At 41.2% G+C, this 24,671-nt stretch overlaps 1 protein-coding gene across 4 annotated transcripts in view; it reads left to right on the top strand.

The window, feature by feature from the left end:
- Positions 1-24,671, top strand: part of LOC105465688 (phospholipase D1) — a 206,611-nt gene that overhangs the window by 15,783 nt on the left and 166,157 nt on the right. The window contains exon 1 of one of the 4 annotated variants that reach the window (XM_071091240.1): positions 23,459-24,088. The exons of 2 other annotated variants lie outside the window; for them this stretch is intronic. The gene's annotated coding sequence lies outside the window, so the exon portion shown is untranslated. Of the gene's footprint in view, positions 1-23,458; positions 24,089-24,671 lie in introns of those variants that run through there. One more of the 4 variants, XM_071091243.1, reaches the window with a different exon arrangement.

Genomic DNA, 24,671 nt, shown 5'->3' with positions numbered 1-24,671 from the left:
AATGCTCTTTATCATTAAATCTATATAGCTAATTGATTTGACAGATTTCTGTTGGTTTTTGTTGAACTCTTGTATCCATAGCCTAGTCATGGTTACAGTTGATGAAAGAGCATATTGATATTTTCTTTTTACATTATTGTGTAATTTGAAAGTGAAGCAGCAGAGGTGTATCCCAAAATTTTACTTGTTCAGGAAACATCTTCCTTATGAATTGGCCAGTACTTTTTCTTAATACTAGAAGAATATTTCCTCAATTTTTTGTTTTATTCACGATGTAACTACTACAAGCACCAGGCATTTTATTAATATTTTCTCTATCACCTCCTTAGGCCTAGACAATTAACAAAACAGAAACGATGTGATTATAGTGTTCGTCAATTTCAGTATGAAACTACCCTTATCATGGCCAGTATCAAGTTACAGGGAATTGGGAAGAGATGCACAGTAGCAGCACAACACAACATAGTATAGTCTTTTCACATCCAGTAGTCTCCCGTCATCCAAGGGGGATATGCTCCAAGACTCCCAATGGATGCCTGACACCTCAAATAGTACTGAACCCTATACACACTATGATTTTTTTTCTTATACATACATGCATGTGATAAAATGCAATGTATAAATTAGGTACAGTAAGAGATTAACAATAATAACAAAATAGAACAGTCATAATGATATACTATAATAAAATTTACATGAATGTGAGCTCTCTTTTTTCCCTCTCTCAAAATACCTTGTACTGTACTCTTCTTTTTTTTTTTTTTTTTTTTTTTGAGATGGATTCTTGCTCCCATCATGTAGGCTGGAGTGCAGTGGCACGATCTCGGCTCACCACAGCCTTCACCTCCCAGGTTCAAGCGATTCTCCTTCCTCAGCCTCCCGAGTAGCTGGGATTATAGGCGTGCGCCATCACGCCTGGCTAATTTTTATATTTTTAATAGAGACGGGGTTTTGCCATGTTGGCCAGGCTGGTCTCAAACTCGTGATCTCAGGTGATCCACCCACCTCAGCCTCCCAAAATGCTGCGATTACAGGTGTGAGTCACCGCGCCCAGCCCCTTCTTGTGATGATGTGAGATGATAAAATGCCTGTGTGAAGACAAAATGAGGCGAATGACCTAGGCATTGTGACATAAATGGAAAATGCCAGAAATAAACAATTCATGTTATAAATTGTGCACCATTCTGAGTATTGTGATGAAATCTTGCACTCCCCCATTCCATCCTGCCAGGATTGCCAGTCACTCGGTAGCCATCTCTGTTACCAGATTAACTGTGGTTTTATCAGTATCACAGTGCTTATGTTCAAGTAACTGTATTTTACTTAATAATGGCTACAAAGTCCAAAAGTAGTGATATAATATTTTCGGACCATGGTTGACTGCAGGTAACTGAAATTTTAGTTACATGAAACTACAGATAAGGGGGGGACTGCGCTACAGATAAAATAGGCATAAGTATCCTCAAGACAATAGATATTATTAAAATGAAGAAAAATAATAAAGAAGTGATCAACTGAGAACTTTTGCTTTAATATAATTTATTTTATTGTAAGTTTATATAATTTAATTTTTAATAATTGCTATGTTTAACAACTGACTCACAAAATTGCTGAAAATTTCCCAATCTTGATGAAAATTTCCCAGTCTGCTCTCAGGAGCCTATATATGAGCCAGCCCAGAACACCACTGGAGTTATAATTTGAGAAGATTACCTTGGTAGCAATCTCTAGAAATGTTTTGTAGGGGAGCTACAGTAGGGGTCAGAAGTAGGAGACAGATTATGAAATGTCTTCAGACCCTGCCAGCGTGAGGGTTCAAATGATGTCGGGTCGGTGGAGATCATGCAAATTTCACTGGTTTGTGTTCCCACACGGATCTGCAGGACCTTCAGTGAAAGTCTCCTCCAGGTATTCCTGGAGGTATCCTGGCATTGTCTCACATGTGTTTCGAGAGCCCCACTCCCTTGGGGGGGGGTCTTACGCTTTTGCTTCCTTGTTGATGACCATGGGCCAAAGGGGCTCTGTGGGTGAGGCTCTACCTCAGCCATAGCTGGTGTCCTCCTGAAGAGGATTTATGCCAAAAAGAGTCACATGCCAGGCCTTGTTTTTTCAAGTTTGCAAATCTAGGGGAGAGGGAGGCTCTAGAAAAATGCTGGAACCTGGTATGTGCCCTGCAGAAACATCCTTGACTCCCTTTGTCACCAGGAGCCTAATTTTACTGTGTTTTTCTGTGACTCACAGAGGCAGGGGGCAAAGACATTCCTCCCCACTTCTTCCTGCAGCTGCTTGCTGCATCAGCCTCAGCCAGTCCGGGGCTGGGCAGGGAAACAAACCCTCTTCCTTCTCTTGGTTTATCCCCTGGTTTGCTCAGAGAGACCTTTGTGTCCGAGGCCCCCTTCTTGCCTTGCAGCTCAGCTGGTGCGGTGCTGAATGCCTTATTGATGGCCAGGGGCCCCTGATCCATCTGCATTCCCAGAACGTATGAATCTCATTTGGGGGCCACCCAGCCCCCACTACTCTTAGTAGATGAAATAAGGTAGAATAGATAAGAGGATGGAACTGGCCCCTGGATGCATGATGGGGCCAATAACGGAGGTACAGGGTGCATAGGTGGCTGGGCTGTTAGACAGGGAAAGAGGATGGAATTGAGATGCAAGGTAGAAAAGCATGACTATGTTCAGTTTGGGATTTGAAGAAATAGATACTGGTAGGACAGTTCAGAGGGCACTGGGCCTTCAGGAGAAAGAGAAGAAAGGAACGGTGGCATTGGGAGTAGTAAAGCTGTGGGTATGAATGAATGTCTATGAGACTCGCCTCCCCGTGAGGACATAGAATGAGAAGACACAGTTTACAGGTAGACTAGGTTGGGTTCAGAAGCCCAGAGAACACGAGTGTTTAAGGGATGGTGTTGGGAAAGGGAGCCAGGCCAGCCAGAGTGGAATGTTTGGGAACTCTGAAAGGAAGGAAATGGCATGAACAAAGGAGCTAGGGCACAACAGTGGTGACTCACACTGGGAACACTTCAGCCCATTGTGTTTATGCTTATAGTTTCCCGAGTTTATCTTTTGCGGGTTATGATTATGTTAACCTCACCTCCCTTCCTCCCTCTTAAAAAAAAAAAAAAGGAGTGAAAGACTCTTCAGTATCATGAATGGCCCCAGGTGAGGCAGACATCTGACACTTTTATATCATGTCAATACTTCGATGTAGCCTTTTATAGTCAGTGTGAGGAGAAAACAAATTTACTGGAAGCTAAAGGCATGGAAAGTGTCAGCTTTTTCCTGTTTGATGTTTCTTGTTGTGTTTTCCACATTAATCACTTCATTTTCCCCTTGGTCACGGGCCTGATATTTTTTTTCCCGACACATGTCAGCTGCCTAGTGTGTCAGGCAGTTTTTCACTGCGATACAGAGACACAGTAGAGCTGGAGCTGGCAAGGCGACTGCCAGAAGTATGTGTCACTCTTGATGGTTACGTTCACGAGCATCCAGAAAGCCCAGTGCTCCTGAACTGAATTGCAGGCTTTGAAATGACCATGTGGTTTGCATTCAGCAAAAAACTATACCCCAGACATGTGCAAGTGTTGTTGGTTTGGGGAAAATTAGATGGTTCCAACATGAAAAGACTGAATCTATCTAAAGAGATAGGCTAATGTGAGTTTTTTTGCAGCATAAATCTGTTGAATAAGTGGATTTGGATGTAACCACAGGCTTGCCATATGAAATTCTGTTCCATGGGAATTAAAGTTTGTGGCTTTGTGAAGGCATTTGTTGCAGACTTATGAGAAGTTCTCGTATTCTTTTGCCAAAACATAGAAACATGGAGAAATACAAAAAAACCTTTACTGTGGCTGTCTCCTCTAATCCTCTTAAACACTTACTATGTCCCATGTACATAGCAGTGAAATTAAATACAGCTATTCCTGATAATGTAGCAACGTAGATGTAGAAGTCTACTGCTAAGGGAATAGGAAGACTAAAGAAAACAACGCTTATATCAGTTAGGAATTGTGTTTCACTACAAGTATCAGAGCCCCCAGGTAGTGGCTTTCTTCTCATGTATAAACAGTCCAGAAGAAGTCCATTGAGAGCTGGCATGATGGCTCTAGAAGTCATCAGTCTCTAGAGCTCTCCAATCTGCCACTTCCAGGATGTGGCCCTTGTCTGAGGTGGCTGCTGGGGCTCTCCATATCACATTTACATTACAGACAGAGAATGGAGGAAGAGGGGCATGCTAACTCCCTTTGCATCGATTCCCTCTCATAATTCCAGTACTCCCAATTACGTCTCATTGGCCAGAGCTTAGTAACATAGCCACACCCCGCTGTGTGTCTCTAAATTATCATAAGTCTCATTTTTTGAAAAACTAACTCACAGTCTTCTCTTCTCCTGGCCATTATTGCAAGAGATTGGGAGACAGCCACTACAAGAGTGAGATTCTTTAGTGTCTTCCTGGATGATTCCATGCCAAGAGGTCTTCCTCTGTGTCCTCTCGACAGTAATAACTGCAACATCATGAATCAGTCAGGGTTTACCAGAGATACAGACTTAGTAGGTTACATGTATTAAGGGATTTATTATAAGGAATGGCTTACTCAGTTGTGGGACTGGCTAAACAAGCTTGAAATCCACAGGGCAAGCAGTCAGGCAGGTAGACCATGAGCAGGCTGGAGCCCTGTGAGTGGAGTTGAAGCTTGGAGTCTCTGAATCCAGGGAGTGCCTGAGCCCTCTTTTAAAGGACTTTCAGGTGATTACATCAGTCCTACTCAGGATAATCTCCCTTTCGACTAACTAAAATCAACTGATTAGTTACCTTACATCTGCAAAATCCCTTCACAGCAGCAGATTAGTATTTGATTGAATAACTAGGTAAAGGCACGTGAGTACACACATGCTACAAAATGGTTGCTGCCTCCTTTCTTTTCTCCACCTCTTAGGAGAGAATATCCTTTGACCCTAAGTGGAAGCCTACAGGAAGTGGAATTCTGAGCAATGTGGTTCAGCCCAGCCATATCACATGCTATTATAAAGTAGTCATGAAGAGAGAGACATAGGTAAAAACAACAGTTACTGTTTCTTCTTTCTGATATCTGGCAGCAAGTGAGCGATGCTATCATTATTGGCTAACATCAGGAACTGGTATTAATGCGTTTTGTTTTGTTTTGTTTTTTGCTTTGTTCTCCTCTGTCATAGATAGTGAAGAGTAAGGGAAGAATTTGAGGGTCATCAGCCATTGCAAACTCATCAAAGTTAGTAACACTTAAAATTTGCTTTTAAAATGAATGGAAAGATGTCCAAGTTTTTAATAGCACAAATAATTTTTTTCTCATTTGTACCTTTTTTTTTGTCTTCTGTATACAGATATTCCCACTGCGGCCACTGCCCAAAGGGGCTCTTATCTGAGGACTACTGTTGACTTCGTGTCCCCAGTTTTACAGAGCCATCTTTCTGAAGCACAAATTAGATTACATTATTCTACAGCTTAAGTCCTTCCATGAACTTCCCATCACCCAAGAGTGGATCTGAAACTTCTTAGTGTGTCATTGAAGACCCTTCTCTATGTGGCTGCCATGCATTTTTTCAACTTTATTTCCAGCCTTCCAAATACATACATCCATCTCCCTCCCACACCCTCTGGAGGGGCTTTTCGGTGCCAGAACATGCCATGTGCTTTTCTCCTTTGGGGCTCTTTGAATAGGATGCCCTTCCTCCCTTGTCTACCTGTAAATAGAAACATCCTGCGCATTGGTGGAGTCTGCCCTGACCACCATTTTCTCAGCATGCTGAATTACTTCTGTTCCCTTCTGTGTTTGCACAGCTTTGTTTGTACACAGTAGACTTTTGGCTGGGCCATGTAGACTGCCTCCTCCATGAGTTTGCCAGCTTTTTGAGGACAATGTCTGTTTTATTCATCCTCGAATTCTCAGTGCCTAGCAGAGTGCGCAGCACAGGGTAGTTAGGGAATACATATTGGAGTAAAGGAATACAATTCAAATAAACAGTCTCATTAACAGATGCAAACCAACTCCTCTCATGACAGCAGAGAATCTAAGCTTAAACAAGTTACCAGAGTTGGCAGAAGAAGTACTATATATAGACAGAAGTTAATAAGTGCCTTTCTTTGTCTTAGGCCATTGATGACAGTGATGTGTTTTTATAACGTAGATAACCACAAGCAGATGTGTCAAAGCTCTTTTGTCCAGGAATAAACTGAGTTTCGTCATCATCTTGATAGTACTTTCCTGGATGAGTGTTCAGGAAACATGAAAAGTTTTTAGAACAATTCAACAAATGTGTAATAAAAGTTTGTTATTTTATTTGTTGTTATATTGTCTCTTGGCTTGGGTTTTTATTTGGGAAGCTAACAGAGAGACGGGATATTAGAAAACCAGAGGCAAACTGCTTGGTTTATTGAAGCACTAACCGAATGAATGCAGGTATACAAGTAATCCAGGAATTCTATGCATTAAGGAAAAATGTATTTCTATCACCTCTGTGTTGTTGTTACTTTGTGAACCTGGCTTGGTTTTTTCAGCAGTTGGTAAACTGATAAACCTGTTTCTCACTCTGTCATTCATCTCCTCAGTTTACCAACCCAGAAATCCTCCTTTCAGTCTTTACAAAAAAAAAAATGCAGATGCACTCACAAACACAAAAGTTATTGTTATTTTTTTTTTTTTTTGAGACGGATTTTTGCTCTTGTCACAAGGCTGGAGTGCAATGGCACGATCTCAGCTCATGGCAACCTCCACCTCCTGGGCTCAAGTGATTCTCTGGAGTAGCTGGGATTACAGGTGCCCGCCACCATGCCCAGTTAATTTTTGTATTTTTAGTAGAGATGGGGTTTCACCATGTTGACCAGGCTAGTCTCAAACTCCTGACCTCAGGTGATCCACCAGCCTCGGCCTCCCAAAGTGCTAGGATTATAAGCATGAGCCACTGCTGCGCCCGGCTGAATTTTTCTCTTGAGGCTGACAATCATACAATTTTTTTTTTTACAAAATATTTTTCTTCCTTTTTTTAAAAAAACCAAGTTGGTTCCAGTAATATGTAAATTTTGTTAAATTATCAGGGAAAAATATTTTCTTTTCCTAAATGAGAATTCAGGGATAATATGCTTGCTGCTCCATAAAAGGTGGCTGTTCTTTAACTTGTATCAACCTTCCTCGTTTGTACCATGCCCCAACCCACACACACACACCACACCATACCATGAACATTAACAAGGGAAAAGTGGCCTGAATTTTATTTTCTGGGAATGATGGCATTCAAATGAGTTATAAAATATGCAAATATATTTTAGATTCCTTTGCTGGTGCACAAATCCATAACATTTTCGCCTAGGATGATAACATGGTCATGAAGTTCTTGGGTGCTGCATTTTGTACAACCAGTTCTTGCAATGGCAGAGAACCATCATCCACTTGGGGGCACCCAGGTAGTTACTTAATTAAAAAAGAAAGAAGGTATTGCCAAGGGAAAGTAATTTGATCACAAAAATAAGGGAAAATACTCAGGGTAGATAATCTATTCCAACATAACAAATCCAGAAAGTAAGCCTGTGTTGAACAGAGATGACCATGCCCTACAGACACCTAATGTACCATACAGACTCAGTAAAACCCTGGTCAGGTACCTGTTAGTTGGTACTTCAGCACAGGCACGTAGCCTGAGAGACACAGGGGCCCAGAGGCGGACAAGCAGAATGGGCAGTGATTGGCAAGAGAATTCAACTGTAAGCTTTCCAGGGCAGGGAACATGTTTGGTTGACTCTCTGTTGTGTGCTGGGTGCCTAGCACTCTGCTGTAGACATGAACTCAGTAATATTTGTTTAATGAATGGCTGGCTGGCTGGATGAATTGAATGAATCTAGAAGGAATCTAACAAGAGATGGATGGACAGAGACTGAAGGTTTAAAGCAGTGATAACTTATCTATGAAGGGAGTTAGTTAGCATGAGGCATCACTATGGAGGTACTACGTGTATTGAAAAATCTATTTGATTGGCTAGACTGTTTGCATAAGAGATAAGAATTCATAAGAAAATCCCCATGTTACCTATTCTAGTTGCAGTTTTGTCAGATGAGATATTTTGTTATATTTATTACATATAAAAAATTTAAAGACTTGCTGTTTGTATTTTGAGTAAGTAATTAAACAACACAGAAACTCAACTGACATGGAAGCTTAAATTACAAATTTTATGGTACTATCCTGAACAATAATGTTGCTTTGAGCAAAAGAAATTCTGAAATACTGTTTGAGTCCTCAAACAGTATTCAATTATGATAAAAATATTTCAGTGTTCCTAACTCTTTATTCTGTCTAATTCTTTGAGATTAGAATAATTCTAATACTTTGGATATTCAAGTATCCGCTTAGCTCGGTTGCTGCATTTCTCCCTGGCTCTGGGCTGACAGGATTCTGTAATGCTGAATCAGTCTTACCAGCCATTTCCAGATGGACTTGGGGGTGGCTGCTCCTTGGTTTAGAAAGACAATCTTACTGGATCTTTTCTTTATCTTCCTGGACTCAGAAATTCACTTTTATTAGTTCAGCCAAGGATAAATGAATCCTACAGGTTTGCTTAAAATCAGATTCACTGGGGATTGATGAAGAGCAGGATAATAGTTTATTTATTCTGACAAATTGCTATTTCCAAATAGTTGGAAAAGTTTATTGGTGGGTAATTATTCTTCTGCCAGGAAAATCTGCCACGAACCTACATTAAGGTGACAAGATTGCTTGGAGGGTACTGGGCAGGATAAAGGGAGCCTGATGGCCTTAATTCCATAGTACTGTTTCCAGTTTGGAAAGTCAACCCGAGAAACATTTATTGAGGGCCTACTGCATGTGAAGGAAAGGAAGTTGGCCATTATTGAACCCTTCTGTGTGGTAAGCACTGTTTAGTGCTTTAACACTTTGGTTTTCACATGCTTGTTGCGTTTAATCTCATTGAATGGGCAAATCACTGTAGAGAGTACAGGACTGAAAGAAGCAGCCTCTGCCCATAGGGACGTTCCAGACCTGTAATGTCCAGTATGTTGTCCCCTAGCCACATGTGGTTATTTGAGAATTGAAATGTGGCCAGTGCAAGTTGAAATGTGCTCTAAGTATAAAAGAGACACTGGAGACTGGGTGCGGTGGCTCACGCCTGTAATCCTAGCACTTTGGGAGGCCAAGGCGGGCAGGTCATGAAGTCAGGAGTTCAAGACCAGCCTGAACAACATGGCGAAACCCTATCTCTACTAAAAATACAAAAATTAGCTTGGCATTGTGGCATGTGCCTGTAATCCCAGCTACTCGAGAGGCTGAGGCAGGAGAATCAGTTGAACCAGGGAGTCGGAGGTTGCAGTAAGCTGAGATCGCACCAGTGCACTCCAGCCTGGGCGTCAGAGCGAGACTCTGTCTCAAAAACAAACAAACAAAAACAACAAAAAAATAGACACTGGATTTCCTAGTAAGCAAGAAACGTAAAATATCTCAATAATTTTTGTGTGGATCATATTTTAACATTACACAGTATTTTGGATAAATTAGGTTAAATAAACTGTAATTAAATTATTTTCATCCATTTTATTGCACTTTTTATGTGGCTACTAGAAAATTGAAAATTATATATGTGGCTCACATTTGTAACTCATACCATATTCTGTTGGAGTAGAGAACAGAATAGAGGTAAGATATAAACATAAATTGCTGAGATCTAGGCTCTCTTCCAACCTTATGACAAGCATTTAAATTGGAGTAAACGTGTCGATGGATACTTTGGCAGTATCCCACAACAATAAAATCTGGATCTTTACAGGAGTTACTGTAGTATTCCTATAGTACTGTGTCCGTACTTCAGAGACAGAATGCTGAGCTTAATATAAGTGCACCTAACATTGTATTTAACTTTTCCTTAGGATTCGCTCTAAAACCTATTTGTATGTTATTAGCTGTTAATTGACTATAATATGCTGGCACTCTGTGAGGTATCCATTACAATGGTAAATACGGAGATCCAGATTCGAATATTAGATTATTCTCTCTAAGGGAGGAGTTTCTATAGATATTTGCTATCTATGGGTAGCTATGATACCAGACACAAAGTGACAGATGCCTTATGTGTAGCAGGTAAAAAACTTTGGTGATTCTAGAGGAGAGTGGTCACTGTCTGGCTTGCAGCCTGTGTTTGAGCTGGAGCTTGAAGAAAATAGGATGTCTATGGAAAGATTGGGCAGGTTGCGGTGGTGGCGATCCAGGGGAGGGAGCAGCAAGAGGAAAAGCTCAGAGATGAGACATTCTTTGGGAAGAATGCGGCTAATTCATTTGCCTGGGGCATGGCATGTGTGCAGGGGAATGATAAGAGGCTGGATTTTAATAGTGGAAGGCCAGGCTAGGGAATCTGGACTTTTTTTTTTTCCTGAGTACTTAAATGTTATTCAGATGGTTTCTTAAATACACAATTGGCTCAAGCCTGTAATCCCAGCACTTTGGGAGGCCGAGACGGGCGGATCACGAGGTCAGGAGATCGAGACCATCCTGGCTAACACGGTGAAACCCCGTCTCTACTAAAAAAATACAAAAAACTAGCGGGCGAGGTGGCGGGCGCCTGTAGTCCCAGCTACTCGGGAGGCTGAGACAGGAGAATGGCGTGAACCCGGGAGGCGGAGCTTGCAGTGAGCTGAGATCCGGCCACTGCACTCCAGCCTGGGCGACAGAGCGAGACTCCGTCTCAAAAAAATAAAAAACACAATTAGTGGTCCCTCTAAAATTCTGAATGCCTCAATGCATGCTACTGTGTTTTTTTTTTTTCCTTCTGAGAGTGAGGTGACTTAGTGCTTACATGTTTTTAAAATAAATTATGTTGAAATAATTACTTTGAGACTAGTTTCTTCAAATCCTCCAAATGTGGTATTTGTTTTGTTCCAAGTAGCAACATGTGCTTTTTAGGAGTGAGAACTATAAGACACAAAGAGATGAGCTGAGATAGGAGGATACATTTTTCTCTGATAACCAATTTGTTGAAGTGTTTCAAAAATTACACCAGCTCTTTATGTGTCTTATATTTCCCATTCTATGAAAGAAAACCACTTCCATAGAAATTATTTTTAAGAATATGAAGTCAAATAATACTCCTGGATCTTGAAAAGACCAAATGGGTACACATATTATCCAAACACAGAGAGTATAGGACAAGAGTCCTAAAAATGCTGGAGAGTGTTACAGTTAAGAGGGTGGGCTGGGTGCAGTGACTTATACCTGTAATCCCAGCACTTTGGTAGCCTGAGGCAGGCAGATTGCTTGAGCCAGGAATTTGAAACCAGCCTGAGCAACATAGGGAGACTCCATCTCTACAAAAACATTAATACAAAAATTAGCCGAGTGTGATGGTGCATGCCTGTAGTCCCAGCTACTCGGGAGGATGAGGTAGGAGAATCACTAGAGCCCGAGATGCAGAGGTTGTAACGAACCATGATTGCACCACTGCACTCCAGCCTCAGTGACAGAGCAAGACCCTTTCTCAATAAACAAACAAATAAACAAGCAAACAAACAAACCCTATCTCAATCAATAAAATAATAATAAAAAAACCCAGGAGTCAAACATTTATATTTAAATCTACCATCTGCCAACTTTTATACTGTCTTCTAATATCCTCAGATCAACAATTTTACGTCCACTCCTTTGACTTTGCCACCTTTTTTCTTTCCATCAATGCCCTGTGTAGTCTAACTTTCCACTTTACTCACCTTATCTGCGTGGTCCACTGTTGTGGTTACTCTACTTGCCTCTCTCCTCTTTCTATCCCACTGTCTTGCAAAACACAACCCTGGTTAAAATCAGGGTTATTCAGGCATAACTCTACATTTTCTTCCAAACAACAGAGCATTCCTGGAAAACACACACACAACACTCTGATGACATTAAATTAATCATCCTACCTTCCACCCCTGCCTCCACTGATACTCAGCCCTCTCTGGCAACCCTACTATATTCCCTAGTAAACTCAGTCTCCTGGGTGACTATTTCACACCTTTGTTTCTTTCCTCAAACCCCTAACATCCCTTCCCAGACTCTCTCGGCCATGGATCTTGCTGCTTATATCACTGGGCAACTAGAAGCAGTTTCCCAGCTCCCATATCCTCTTGCATCCATCCATCATCTGTCCCCCATCCCCTGCTCTTTACCATGGACAAACGTGCATCCTTCTGGTTGACATCCATTGCACCCCAGTGTACCCAATCTGTTGCTCTTGCCTGTTCAGAACTCTGCTGCCACAGAATCTGCCCACTAGCTTCATTAAAGTTCCTCTTTTTACAGGATCATTCTTATTCAAACATTCCATAATGTCTTCCTTCTTTACAAATACCTCCTCTTCATTCTTTATCTCCCTCCAGATTTGCCTCATATCTTTGTTCCTCTTTAAAACAAAACTCTGGTAAGTTGTCTGTTCTCGCTGTCTCCAATTCCTTACCCCACACTCTCTTCTAATAACATCTTATAAACATTTCAAACATGCAGGAAAGTTGAAGGAATGTTAAGGTGAACACCCATAAGCCACCACCTAGATTCCACAATCAACAGTTTGCTTTATTGCTTGAACATACGTCTTGTCACCCATCTATCCCTCTATCCTTTCATCAATTCAATTTATGTTTTGGATACATTTTAAAGTAAATTGCAGGCATCAGTACACTCACTCCTAAACATTTCAGTGTACATATGATTAATTTGCTTCCCTATTTGTTTATAGTTCTCTTTTTAAGTAAAATTTACATACACTGAAATGCTCAGATCTTTAGTGTACCATTCAGAGTTCTGAAAAATGCATGTACCACCTCTGCAATCCAAGCCCTTTTCAAAGTAAATAACACGACCATCGCCACAGAAAGTTCCCTCATGTTCCTTCCCAGTTAGTCCCCAGACCACCCTCTTATGCTCTGCCAGAGGCAACCACTGTTTTGATTTTTTTCCCACCATATGTTATTTTTGCCTTTCTAGAAGATTATCAAACTTGAATCATACAGCATATGTACTCTTTTATGTAAGGCTTCTTTCACTGAGCGTAATGTTTCTGAGATGTATTCATATCATGTGTATCAGTAATTCTTTCCTTTTAGAGTGAATCCATTCCTTTCTGAGCTACTGAGTATCATTCCATTGTTTGATGATACAACAGGTTGTTTATTCATTTTTCTACGGGTGGATGCCTGAGTTGCTTCCAGATTTTGACTGTCGTGAATGCAGTCTTTTTTTGTGGCTGTATTTTCTTTTCTTTTGGATAAATACTGCAGAATGAAATGACTGGGTCATAGGATAGGTGTATATTTAGTTTTATAAACAATGGCTGGACTTTTTTCTAAGCTGGTTGTAGTTTTACACTCTTACCCATGGCGAATGAGAGTTGTGCTCTCTGCATTCTTGCCAGCATTTGGGTTTGACGGTCTTTTTAATGTTTACTTGTTCTGGTGGGGATGTAGCAGTACCTCATTGCGTTTTTCTTAAATTTCCCTGGTGAATATTAACATTGAGCACTTTTTCATATGCTTATTGATCACAAGTCTGTCTTCCTTTGTGGATGTCCAGTCAAATCTTTTGCTCACTTTCATTGAATTGTAGGCATTCATGAGGTATTTTAAAATATTAGTTCTTGGCCGGGCGCGGTGGCTCAAGCCTGTAATCCCAGCACTTTGGGAGGCCGAGGCGGGCGGATCACGAGGTCAGGAGATCGAGACCATCCTGGCTAACACGGTGAAACCCCGTCTCTACTAAAAATACAAAAAGAAATTAGCCGGGCGTGGTGGCGGGCGCCTGTAGTCCCAGCTACTCCGGAGGCTGAGGCAGGAGAATGGCGTGAACCCGGGAGGCGGAGCTTGCAGTGAGCCGAGATCGCGCCACTGCACTCCAGTCTGGGCGACAGAGCGAGACTCCATCTCAAAAAAAAAAAAAAAAAATATATATATATATATATATATATATATTAGTTCTTTGCCAGATATATGATTTGCACATCATTTCTCCCAGGCTGTGTCTTTCCTATTTATTTTTTAAATGACGCCTTTAGATGAACAGAAATTTTAAACTTTGGCTAAGTCTGTTTTTTTTTTTCTTTTTCTTTTTGTGTTGATTGCTTTCTGAGCCATATCTAAAAGCTTTATAATTTTAGTTTTTACTTTTATGTCTATGATCCATCTCAATTTTTGCATGTGGTGTGAGGTCGGGGTTGAGATTTATTTATTTTTGCTGTATAGATATTTAGTTATTTTAGCATCATTTGTTAATACGTCATTTTTTTTTCTCCGTTGGATTTTTCTCTCACCTTCATGAAAATCGAATGACCATGTAAGTGTGAGTCTATTTCTAAGCTCTCTATTCTGTCTCATTGATCTATTTGTTGATCCTGTACTAGTACCACACTGTCCTGGTTGCTATAGACTTACTACGATGTCTTGAAGTCATGTAGTGTTAAGTCCTCCAACTTTGGTTTTATTTTTTTTATGATTGCTCTGGATATTCTAAATCCTTTGAATTTCTATACACATTTTAGAATGAGTTTATCAATTTGTACAAAAGAGCTTGATGAGATTATAATTGCTATTGTGTTGGATCTATAGATCAGTTTGTGGATAACAGAAAATTTAACAATTTTTAGTCTTTTAATCTGTGAACATGGTATATCCACTTATTCAGGTCTTTAATTTCCCTCAGCAATGTCTTGTAGTCACATTCTCATTTGAGCCGATGTTTTAGGCTTTTGCATAAATTTCTCCTGAGCCCATCTTGGGGACATCAGTGACCTCCATGTTTCCGTATCCAGTGGTTAGTTCTCAATCTTCCTCTTTCTCTATCTCTCAGCTCCTTTGACATAATTGATCTCTCTATCATTGACACACTCTTTTCACCTGGCTTCTGTCTTTATCACCACATTCTCATGGGTTTCCTACTACTCCACTGGCAGTTTTTCTTTCTTTCTTTTTTTTCTTTTTGACCCCCTTTACTGGACACATCTCTTCTTCCTGGTATTTAAATGTTGGAGAGTCCTGGGTGTCAGTCTTCAGAAATCCCTCCTTTATTCACCCTCAGTCAGTCTATGGTGAAAATATGTTACTTAATGCTAACTACCACGTTTAAAGCCACCTGACGTCCAAGCCTTGAATCTCAGACTTATGTCTCCAAACCCCAGTCCTGAATCTCAGACTTATGTATCCCAATCCCAGTCCTGATCTCAGACTTACATCTCCAAACCCCAGTCCTCATACTTACATATCCAAACCCCAGTCCTGAATCTCAGACTTATATATACAAATCCCAGTCCTGAATCTCAGACTTATATATACAAATCCCAGTCCTGAATTTCAGACTTATATATCCAAACCCCAGTCCTGAATCTCAGACTTATGTATACAAATCCCAGTCTTGAATCTCAGACTTACATATCATAACCCCAGGCCTGAATTTCAGACTTATGTCTCCAAACCCCAGTTCTGAATCTCAGACTTATGTCTTCAAACCCCAGGCCTGAATCTCAGATTTATGTCTCCAAACCCCAGTCCTGAATTTCAGACTTATGTCTCCAAACCCCATTTCTGAATCTCAGACTTATGTCTTCAAACCCCAGTTCTGAATCTCAGACTTATGTCTCCAAACTGCAGTCCTGAATCTCAGACTTATGTATCCAAGCCTCAAACTTAGGTATCCAACTTCCTACTTCTCTTCATTTGGGTATCTCTAAGGTCTCTCAAACTTAACCTACCCAAAATGGCACTCTTGATTTGCCCCTAAAACCTTACTGCTTCTCCCCAGACCCCATCACCCACAATGTTCCCTAGCTGAATAATTAGACTTTCCTCCCTGTTACTCCTATGAGTCTTAGAGTCTTCCTTGGCACCTCTCTTTTTTTCTTTAGCACTCTGCATCACAACCCACATTAGAAAATCTTCTTGGCCCTATCTTCACAGTAGATCCTAGATCTGACTCCTTCTCTTCATCTCCCACCTGGGCTACTGCAGTATTCTCTTAAGTAGTCTACCTTTTCTCAGTCTGTTCTTTTTTAATTTTTTTTTTTTTCATTGAGACAGAGTCTTGCTCTGTACCCCAGGCTGGAGTACAATGGCACGATCTCGGCTCACTGCAAATTCCACCTCCTGGGTTCAAGTGATTCTCGTGCCTCAGCCTCCTGAGTAGCTGGGATTACAGGTGCTCACCACCACGCCCAGCTAATTTTTGTATTTTAAGTAGAGAGAGGGGTTTCACCATGTTGGCCAGGCTGGTCTTGAACTCCTGACCTCAAGTGATCCACCCACCTCAGGCTCCCAAAGTGCTGGGATTACAGGCGTGAGCCACCATGCCCAGCCCCTCTTAGTCTTTTCTTTACCTACCCAACTTGCGTAATCTTTTCAAATGGCACAGTATTTCACTTTCTTGATTAAACCTTTCAGGGCCTTTTCATTATATTTAAGGAAAAACACAAATGAAACTATGCAATGGTTTACAAAGCCGTACATAACCAGACTCCCCAGTTTCTTCTCTCACTACATCCTCTACTGTTGCCCTTTCTTTCACAGCACTGACTACATTGGCCTTTTTGTTGTTCTTGAACACACTAAGTTTGTATTGGCCTCTGGGCCTTTGCAGTTTCTGTTTCTTCTGCCTAGAACCTTTGCCCAGATGTCACCTCACTTCGTTCAGGTCTCTGCTCAAGTGTCATCTCCCCAGAGAGGCCTCTTCTGACCACCTTATCTAAGGAGTGTGCCACCTCGCCACTTACCCCATCTCTCTCCAGTCCCTTACTCTGCTTTAGTTTTCTTAACAATACTTAGTATTTTCTGGCTTTCTATATATTTGTTTTAATTTTTGATAGTCTGTCTTCCCTAATAGAATATAAACTCCCTGAAGATAGAAGTTTTCTGCTTTCATCACTAATGCTGATAACAATGCCTGTCGCATAGTAGGTGCTCACTAAGTACGCATTGAATGCCTGACCTTGGGAAATTTAAGCTTTCTGGCCCCATTTTCATCACCTGAAAAATGGGGAAAATAATTGTATCAACTCCTGTGGCAGATGTCAATGTCAAATAAGATATTGAGTCTAGTAAGATATTATGGCAATAGTGTTGGCTGTTGTTTTGTAATTATCATTAAGTAACAGAAATAATTTAAATATAAGCAACAAATACATATATGAATGCAATGTAAGGTAGAATTTTTACTATATGCTTTTTACAATGGCCGATTTCAGAGGTATAACTTGTAATATGTAGTTACTGATTACTAAGTTGGAGGAAGTAGTTATAAGTACATGAAAAGTTAAATGCCATCGCTATTTAAATAACCCATCCAGATAAAATAGAAAGTCGCAAGGCATAATTTGTTGCCTAATGGATTTGCTGCTGCTAATGATGATTGCTGGAGTTGTTGAGCAATTTTTTTTTAAAGCAGGGTGACCTGAAAATGCTTTGTAGGGGACATGGGTTTGGGCTGCCCCTTGAAATTCTGGAGAGAATCTGACTCCTTTACTGTCCAGGAGGGGGAAGGGCATTGCCGCAGTTGCGACAGTGGCACAAACTCGAAAGGAAGGAAGAACTAGGTAATTTGAAAAATGGAATAAACCAGTTTGGTTGGAAAGCGAGGTCTTGCGAGAAAGCAGATTGAGAGCAACACAAAAAACAGGGTAGGAACTAGAGCAAGTGGCTTCAGGTTAAAGGAACTGCTAGGGCAACAGGAAACCCTTCCTTAGATTGGGTAAAGCAAGGAAGGAAATGCCTCTGGGCAATTAGGAAAGAAGGTAAATTACCAAGGGCTTGTTCCTGCCAGGTTTAGTCTCCTCCTCCCTTACACTGCAGGCAGCTCTCAGTGAAACCTCTGCGTTTCGTACAGCGGATGGGTGTGCCGTGTTCAGAGACAGGCAGCAGCAGGGAGGCCAGTTCTTCTGTTCCTGGGATGTAGAATCCAATTCTGAACTCTTTTTACACACAAAACTTTTCACTCTAGTTTTTAGGTGACTGATTAGAAGGCAAGTAACAATTTTCACTATGGCTCCTTATTTTAAAAAGAAAGAAAATAATAGGGAAACTTGGAAATTAAAGATCCATCAGTGAACATAGTAATGTAGATTTTAACTGCATATTAAGAAATGTTCAGCTTTGTTCAGCCTTTTTTTTTAAGCAGAAGTTACTGTATTGTGTCAGATTAGTCATATAAACCTACATTCTCGTTACTGTGTAAATGAAAGTCATGTATTATATGAGAAGGGGCCAAATTCGTCTGTGAACTGATCAGGTTATTTAAAAAGAGAGGTTATCTAGTTAACCTTGAGATAAAATTTGTTTGCAATTATACAGTTTTATGTAAAATTACAGTAATTTAAAAGGGTGCCATCACACGCGCCTTCAGTTTTTTGTTATTACCAAGTTACAAAATGATGTTACACGTTGCAGGGTTAGAGTAGATTTCAGAGCAATTTGTAGTAATTAAGAGTCACGCTGTAAAAGTAAAAGAAGCAAAATAAAATGAAATATAGACAGGAGCCATGACAGATGTTACAGAATAGAGAAAGGATGTGAAGACAATGGGTGCTGTTGTCATTGCCGCAGCCCTGGCAACACGCGTCACAGATTCGATAATGAATGCCAGTTGGTGGGCACAGAGAGGAAAGAACAGAGAGCCCATTGTTTCAGCTCATCCATCTAATTTCAAACCAATTGCTTCAGTAAAGTCTTCTGTCTTGGTTACAGCCAATGGCAAATTAAAGAGCTGAAATATTGCAAATCTTGTAATTCACTCTGGATCATCAATCAGAACTAACTAAAAGAGCTTTGAGCAAGGAAACAAATTCAATTCTCAGCCTCACCTGCAAAGAGAAGCCTGGAGAGAAGTGCAGCTCATCACTGGGTGGGCACCCACTGTGCCCTCCTCTTGCGATCAGGTTCTAGCTAGTGTGGTATGAGGGGGGGCTCTTCATCTTACTCTTCTGTGTCCATGACTACAGCTCCATAGAGTGGCGTGACAGGTACCGCCGTCCGCTGCAGCACTGGCGCAGTGCTGAGGCCCAGGACGGAGTGTCCTCTGAGATGGCAGCTTCTGCTGAGGTTCAAGGCAGGTATGGGTTCCTGCCTTTTCCTACTCTGAATCAATGTGATGAACGAACAAGCTAACACATGTGAAAGAACTTTGTTTCCACAAATGAAGCGGTTACTGTTTTGATTATTTTAGGATGTGGAGTCAGGTGGTGGTGGAAAGAACACAAAGTCAGAAGTCCTGGGTTTGCATCCTAGCTTTGAAAGCTGGCTCCATCTCATACCAGGGTCCCCCTTTTCCCAGTGCTACTTTTAAGTGTTTTCCTGTGGCTTCTTTCCCCTTTTATTTTAGTTAACTAATTAATTAATTAATTTATTTACTTATTTTGAGACAGAGTGTCTCTCTCGTCCAGGCTAGAGTGCAGTGGCACAATCTCTGCTCACTGCAACCTCTGCCTGCTGGGTTCAAGCAATTGTCCCGCCTCAGCCTCCTGAGTAGCTGGGATTATAGGCGTGCACCACCACGCCCGGCTAATTTTTGTATTTTTAGTAGAGATAGGGTTTCACCATGTTGTCCAGGCTGGTCTTGAAGCCCTGACCTCAGGTGATCTGCCCCTCTCGGCCTCCCAAAGTGTTGGGATTACAGACGTGAGCCACCGTTCTGGGCTCTTTCCCCTTTTAAATCAGATGTTCTTTACTTTTACTTGTGCCATGGGACCTCTTTGATATTCTAATTAAGCTAATGAATCACTCTACAGACTGTTTATTCTGTAAAATTAAACATATAAAATTAAAATGCATAGGATTACAAAGGAAACCAATTATATTGACATAAAGTTATCAATATGCAAAGAAGTAAATATGTCATATTGTGATACCTGTCCTTTATTAAAATGCATTACTTGCCAGTATCTAGGGACAGGTCTAATAACTACTGTAATTTTGAAATAGTGATGAGTGGAAATGATACTTTGAGATATTGCAATAACTAATGTGATATGAAAATATCTTTGCTGTCTAAGAAAATATCTTTGATGTCAAAGAAAATATCTTTGATGACAAGTTACAGAAGGAAATGATAATTTTAGTTAGAAGTTAGTAAAAATAAATATAAAATTTTTTATCAACAGCCTGAATTCTGTCTGACACCCTTAGCCTTGCCTTAAATTTCACCCTTTCTTGTTATGCTGTGCATTTTCCAGGGATAAACTCTGTGTCCCACTGTCCCCCAGCTGCAGCTGCTCCTTCAGTGTCAGTGACTCCTAAATGTACACCTCTGCTGTCTAGGCAGAGAACTGGAGCGCCTGGCCTGCATCTCCTGGGACATGCTGAATATCCTCCCTGAATGGCTCAGAGGACCTCAAACCCAGCCTCCTTCAGCAAACTCCTTGGCTTGAGCATCTCCCCACCCTGCTCCCACCAGCCTGCCCTTCCTCCTTGTCCCTAGCTCTGTGAATGGCATTAGCAACCACCACGTGGCTCCAGCCCCGAGCTGGCTTGACAAGGGAGCCAGTGAGCATGCTGCTGCAGGGGTTGCTGCGCAAGACTCCTTGATATAGTTTATGAAAGTACAAACTTGGGCCGGGCGCGGTGGCTCAAGCCTGTAATCCCAGCACTTTGGGAGGCCGAGACGGGTGGATCACGAGGTCAGGAGATCGAGACCATCCTGGCTAACACGGTGAAACCCCGTCTCTACTAAAAAATACAAAAAACTAGCCGGGCGAGGTGGCGGGCGCCTGTAGTCCCAGCTACTCGGGAGGCTGAGGCAGGAGAACGGCGTAAACCCGGGAGGCGGAGCTTGCAGTGAGCTGAGATCCGGCCACTGCACTCCAGCCTGGGCGACAGAGCGAGACTCCGTCTCAAAAAAAAAAAAAAAAAGAAAGTACAAACTTGTATGTTTTACAGCACTGGCCGCTGCTTGCCTTTACCTGGGATGTCTAAATTTCTACTCACTGAACAAAGCCTCATTCCTCCTTTTCAACATGCATATCTGGACACTTTCTGGTTTAGCATCCCTTGGTGATGCCTCTTTGCTCCCTGATGCGACATAAGAGGACTTTGCATTCCTCACAGCGTTTTCTTCTGCTGGTCCCTCAGCCTTACTAAGGCCCCTGCAGGCAGTCCCTCCAATATCCCCCACGGCATTTACCCCTTTGCTTTGGCAGACTGAGTGAGTGCCCTCTCCCTGGGGACCCTTTCCCTTCCATGTTGCCTCCAGGTCTCAGTTCTGTGGCCACTTCTCTGAAAAGACTTTTTGAGGACTGTTCACAGTGCTGTTCTTATCCACTGTCTCCCCCACCCTTGCATTTGACCAGGGCCTTGGCAGGGTTTAAATGGTACGCACTCAGGAAGAAAGAGTTACTAAAGTACATGGTTAGGAGCACCGACCTGGGTTCTAATCCCAGCTCTGTCTCTAACCGTGTGATCTTGGCAGTGTACTTACTAGCCTTTGGACGCCTCAGTTTTCTCATCTGTAAAACTGGTATAATAATAGAGTGGTAAGGTTTAAATGAGTTGGTACTTATAAAGTGCTTTAGAACCAAGCTTGGCTCATCGTAAGAGCTTAAATAATAGCTATCCTTATTCATTTTAGTTTTTTGTTCGTTTGTTTTGTTTTGTTTTTTTGAGACAGTCTCGCTCTGTCGCCCAGGCTGGAGTGCAATTGCAGGATCTTGGCTCACTGCAACCTTGGGCTCCCGGGTTCAAGTGATTCTCCTGCCTTAGCCTCCTGAGTAGCTGGGATTATAGGTGTGCACCACCACGCCCAGCTAATTTTTGTATTTTTAGTAGAGACGGGGTTTAGACAGGGTTTCACCATGTTCGTCAGGCTGGTCTGGAGCTCCTGACTCATGATCGACCTGCCTTGGCCTCCCAAAGTGCTTGGCTTACAGGCATGAGCCCCTGCACCTGGCCTCATTTTAGTTTTAGTAATACAGCTTGGGCTCATTTAAAAGTCATATCCTGCTATAGTCTTATTATTGCTGGGGTTTTATTAAAGAATGTAGTGTAATTTGGTGCCCATGACTTAACTTTTCTTCGTCTTCATTAATGTTAATATTAGACATTCATTTTAGATGAATTAATTTATAAGTGGCAAAAGGAAATAAATTTTTACTGAAAGATAAGAGAAATTCTGGGAATACAGACATACAGACTGATGGAGATATAGCCCCACCAGTAGTTTATCTAGCTGAGTTGGGGATTTATTCATATTTCTTCCATTTCAAAGATTGTGTTGGTCTCCCACGAGTATTTTTTGAAGCTCTTTGTGCAGAGGAGAGATCAATATTATTTATCAGAGGATTTCCTTGGGCATGCAAATTATCACATATGTTTGCAAACCAGATCTATGTAAAAGAGATGGTTTTGAATCTAATTGCATTTTTTGCATGAGCATTTTTATATCCTCTAGAAATATATCACAATTGTGTGGAAAAATTTACTATTTAACAACATATTGTATGTGACATTAACGCGCTCGCATAACTGATCCTTCCCTGTTTTTCTTCCAACATCAAAGTAAGTAACATTTTCCCTGAGGTTTGTTCAGTTCGTCCAGCCTTCTCTTGGTTTTGCCAGCAGGTGGGGCACTAGCTCCTTTTAAAGTCATCGGCCACATGTCCTGAGGCTCGTTTTCTTTTCTTCCAGAGGTGGAGGGGATTGTCTTGCCGCGTCACTCTGAAGTGACCCCATGAGATCCTGTTGAGCCGTGACCTGGGAGTGGGTAGAGGAAGTGGGAAAGGTGTGTGTTAGATCTAAAATAGTCTCCAGGATTTTCATGCCTGGATTTGTTGAGCTAATGGCTTATATTTCACAGGTTTTGAGTCACTTGAATTTTACCAGTAATTCATGTAAATCAGTTTGGCAACAGGTGAATCACATTTTGCTTGGCATATGTGGTCCGATCTTATGGTTTAGGAGAAACAATAAAACTCAGAAACTTTGATCATTATGTTAAAATAAGTCTTATTTAAACAAAATACAAATCATTATGTTAAAATAAGTCTTATTTAAACAAAATACAAACCATGGCAACAAGCCATTAGAGTTAAAACTGTTCTTGGAGTTGAGTTCTAGGGGAATTATGTATACTGTGAGCACATTGTGTAAAAAGCTGAGCACAGATTCTTCTTCTTTCTTAAGCAATATGCTAGAACATTACTGACTCTGTTTTAAGATCTAAGTGCTTTAAGGAATTGATTGACTACATTTTTCTAGAATGAAACATAAATTTCTTACTTTGAAATCTTAGTGAGTGGTAGTAGGTTCCATTTTAAAAGGCAGCTTAAAGATCCATGTTAAAAGACATGTCTTAGCTTATACATCTATTCTAAATGTAGGTGGTGAAACTGAATTATAAGAATGTTTTTAAGATTTATAGACACTAAGTCAGAATCAGAAGTTAGAAGGTTCTTTGACAAATTTTCCTGTTGAACTTATGTTAATCATTGGATTTGATGAAGTTTTTAAGCTTATTCAATGATCTGAAAATAGTAATAGTATCTACATTTGATTCTCAGAAATGATAACTTCATATGTCCCTCTTATGCAATGTGAAATTACAGTGCTATCTGTTCCATAACTGCCACCCAACTTGTACAATATAAAAATCATTTCATGGCCCTAATGGAGGACAGACTGTATTCCCTTGTTTAAAGTAAATCAGTCACTTTAATGCAGTGTCTGAGGGGAGAGAAGGGAGTGACAGTTCCCTTTGTTTAAGTTTGTGTTATGGTTTTCTTGGGCAGCCAGTACGAAAGTGCAGCCTGAAGCTGTAGCTCATTCTGTATGTGAGTTTTATTTCTCACAGCAGTCTAGTGTCTATTTAACATACGGGGAGTGGTTTCAAGTTCATTACTAAAGCTTATAGGTTAAAGTGCTTTGTGGGCTTGGCTATGACTGAAGTCGCCTTGAGGGAGTCAGCCAAAACTGGGCTTGGAAACAGGAAGGCTTTCCCTGTTTATTTGGATTCTCAGGGTAGTCAATTTTGCCACCTCTTGGCTTTCAGCTGCTTTGGAGATTGGTTTCATAGCAAGGATTCTTTCCTTAAAGTGATATGGAGCAACTATTTTCACAGGGGCACCAGGTTAGTAAATAACTTTTTGCACTTTCTGCTGCATGTGTCAGATTTTCTTTCTGAGCTTGTGGTGTGATGATAGGACAAACTGGGTTGCTGCGTTCTTTTAGAAAATAATGTGAGTTCGTTTATCCTGCAGAGGTTTAGGGGGTTATGTTTCTCCTTATAATATATGCATTGTTTGACCCATATTAAATACAATGGGAAGCCAAGAGGACATGACATATTCATATCTGTGTTGGATTTGCAATCCAGAAGTCTTGTTAGTAAATATCAGCCCCTGCCACTCTTTTTTTTTTTTTTTTTTTTTTGAGACAGGACGTTGCTCTGTCACCAAGGCTGGAGTACAGTTGAATCATCATGGCTCACTGTAGTCTCAACGTCTTGGGCTCAAGCGATCCTCCCACCTCAACCTCCTGAATAGCTGGGATTACAGGTGCATGCCACCACACCCAGCTAATATTTTTTTGTACTTTTTATAGAGACCAGGTTTTGCCATGTTGCCCAGGCTGGTCTCCAACTCTAGGGCTCAAGCGATTCGCCTGCCTTGTCCTCCCAAAGTGCTGGGATTACAGGCATGAGCTACCTTGCC

The sequence above is a fragment of the Macaca nemestrina genome, chromosome 2 (genome assembly GCF_043159975.1).
Source record: "Macaca nemestrina isolate mMacNem1 chromosome 2, mMacNem.hap1, whole genome shotgun sequence".
Classification (NCBI taxonomy): Eukaryota; Metazoa; Chordata; class Mammalia; order Primates; family Cercopithecidae; genus Macaca; species Macaca nemestrina.
Note: the sequence above shows the minus strand (reverse complement) of the source record. Positions and strands in the feature narration are given on the sequence as shown.